The following is a 3,005-nucleotide window of genomic DNA, read 5'->3' as shown; positions in this document are numbered from 1 at the left end:
TTCTACTGAGAAAAATCGGGACAGTATTTGCGCCGGGCAGCCGGCCATGTACGCGAAATGGTACGCCCAGTATAGCAGCGATCTATTCATGTTTTATGTTTACAATTGTGCAAATTTTTTTACAGAAATTTGATCACATTATGCTTAAAAATATTGTTATACTGATGTTAAAAAATATTTTAAGACACTGAATCGCTGGTCGTGTGATGTGCAGCAGTGTACGTACGCCGCGTAGCGTGCCAGACATTGGCCGTGCAAGCCTATAGAATGCCCCACTTGACGACATAAATTTCTGAGGCTTATCGTGCGCATGGTGCGTATCCACAATTATTCCCATCGTAAACTTGTCACTGGGATCTGAAATGCATACATACAGGATAATTTCCCTTCTTCAGCGGGAGTTTTGTTTATGTTTTGATCGTACACGTCAAACTGCCACGCTGGTCTACGCTGCGCGCTGGTCTCGGCTGCACTTCCGGGTTCCATAAATCGACACCATAAATCGACAAAGAAACAAATATTTCCCCCCAAATTTATATTAATTGTGCACTTTTTCACTAGATGTGGCTATGCAGTCCTGGAAAACAGCGTTTAGTGCATATTTTCAAACAGAAAAATCGCGTCCCCGCGCCCTTCATGTTGCCGCCCGGCGATCTCAGCTGAAGCGAACAACCAATCAGAGACGCGTAACGCGGATACGTCATGCAAGATTTGCATACCGCCCGCCCACCGCTTCTGCTGGCTGCTGCCATGCTAGCTACGCGCCGTACTTGAAATAAATTGACGTGTATCGCCGTATTTCTGGAAATAAATGCCACGACACGAAGATCTAGCGCTGACTCGGCTTGCACCCAGCGTTCAGCGTCACCCGCGCCATTACCCCCGCCGTCATCCCGCGCCGTCATTGCTGCGCCGTCACCCAACGTTTTTATCGGAACCAGACACCCCTCTGTTTGACCCCTTTTGAATGGTAAGACCCAAAACTGAAACCTCCCCATTCCTTAACAACATGGTAAATTCCATTTTCAGCATAACGGGGGTGTCCGGAGCACTTAAAAACCTTTTATTTCGACGCCCATAAACACATATGCAATTGAACAAAAACGTTCTGCATCATCTGCAGCCCAATAGCAATACGTATACCGAACAACAGACCAATCCGTCCAGCCGATCGCGAGAAACAGCTGCTGACAGAAATGTTTCGAACAATAGTAAAACCTCCTCGCGGAAGGATATCTCCTTCCCCGGAGGTAAAAACGCAGTGTTTTAACTTTAAATACCGATAATTCATAATCGCGGCCATATTTAAAAAATCCCTAAGACAGAAATCTGCGGAAATCGTTGCTCTTCCAAACAAGCCCTCAAAGAGGTAATTTGAGCGATTTTTGGGAATGGTTAAAATACTATGTTTGCACGCGTGCTATGACACTTGGATATGGGGACCTGGATTTTATAACAGCGTATACAAGAATTCTGACCTTCAAGGTCACCCACGATGACGGCAGTAGCTTCGTTACATGTTACATATCCACAATAAAATCACGGCATAGATGTAATGTTTTGAAAACGGTTCATATTTGTGGAAAGGTGAATTTTTCCTGTTCCGTGGTTCCCAAGTAAAAAAGGGCTTGAAGTAGCCGGTTGTAGCGGCTTTACTGTAAATGACCGCGGGTAACCCCAGATCGAACGCCCGCTCTATTCGAATGACGTCATATCGAACAAGATTCGCGGGTTCGGGGGATTCGATCTCCATAGTAGCGGATTGGGACTTTTGGGCCCAAATCTGACCATCGTGTGAGTTCACGTCGGGTTGACTGTCCCCGGGTTGGAGGTAGCAGATCAGCGGTTCTCTCTGACTTCTCCATGCTGACTGCAAACTTACGGCACAGGTTGACTCTCCTGTTCTCCAGTGTCTCAAGACCACACTGTTGTAGAGCTGAGGCATAGTCAGTATAGTGCTTTCCAAGGATGGTACGACAGGCACGTTTTTGTACTTGTTCGATGGTTGCTGCCTGTTGGTGGGTTAGACTGTGGTGCCATACCGGTGCGCAATACTTTAAGACAGGTCTAATAAAACCACAGTATACAGTTACTAAGTCTGGTACAGGGAGGCAGAAAGCTCTCAACTTTCGCAGCATGAACAAGCGTTTGCTGGCCTTCTTAGTTGACTCGCTGATCTGTTTGTTCCACTTCAGGTTTGACTGCAGCCATAACCCTAGCACTTTTGCAAAGTCCACAGATTTAATTACACTTCCATTCAGGGTTATGGGCAAGGGTGGAGGAGGGTTCTTCATGAAACACACTGTCAGAGTCATACACTTGTCCGGGTTGAGCTTTAGACCAGCATGATTATTGCATTCTGCCAATAATTCAAATGCTGGTCTGCTTGCACCTTGACAATCACATTTCACATGCTCCTAATCTAATGTGAGTAAAATCATCACAACCTTTCAAGGTCCTTTTCCATTACTTCTCAAAACTTTGCTTATTCATGTCTCCTGAGTTACTTAGACCCTGAGAAAGGCTGAAGGCATGAACAAGCTGTAATATGTAAGAAACTTGTTAGAGTGTTGAAACTCCATTGCTCTTGGCAGATGAACCTGACCCTGAAGACCCATCAGACCTCTCAGACGTTACATAACCTACAGATAAACTTGACCCTGACCCCGCAGACCTCTGGGATGTTACATAACCTTCACATGAACATGGGAAAACACTTTCAACACAGAATTGCTCTGCGAACAAGACCACAATAGCACACTAAGGACAAATTATGCAAGAACTGAAAGTTCTGATGCAGTACCAAGGGGAAGCAGGGTGAACAACAGTTGACTTATCAAACAAATTACATAAAACTAGTCCCAAATCACCTCAACTTTCCCATTATTTATCCAAACTTTGCTTATAGCTGTCCCTTGAGCTAGACTCAAAGAAAGGGCAATGGAGAAGGTTGAAGCTGACATGAAAAACCTGTAATGTGTAAGAAACTTGTTTTAGAGTGATGA

At 45.0% G+C, this 3,005-nt stretch overlaps 1 protein-coding gene across 1 annotated transcript in view; it reads left to right on the top strand.

The window, feature by feature from the left end:
* Nucleotides 1-3,005, top strand: part of LOC109475087 (probable tubulin polyglutamylase TTLL1) — a 20,231-nt gene that overhangs the window by 11,337 nt on the left and 5,889 nt on the right. The gene's annotated exons all lie outside the window — the stretch shown is intronic.

This window comes from Branchiostoma belcheri, unplaced genomic scaffold (assembly GCF_001625305.1).
Source record: "Branchiostoma belcheri isolate BF01 breed outbred unplaced genomic scaffold, Haploidv18h27 scaffold326, whole genome shotgun sequence".
In the NCBI taxonomy this organism is placed as follows: domain Eukaryota; kingdom Metazoa; phylum Chordata; class Leptocardii; order Amphioxiformes; family Branchiostomatidae; genus Branchiostoma; species Branchiostoma belcheri.
This window is presented reverse-complemented; position numbering and strand designations above follow the sequence as displayed.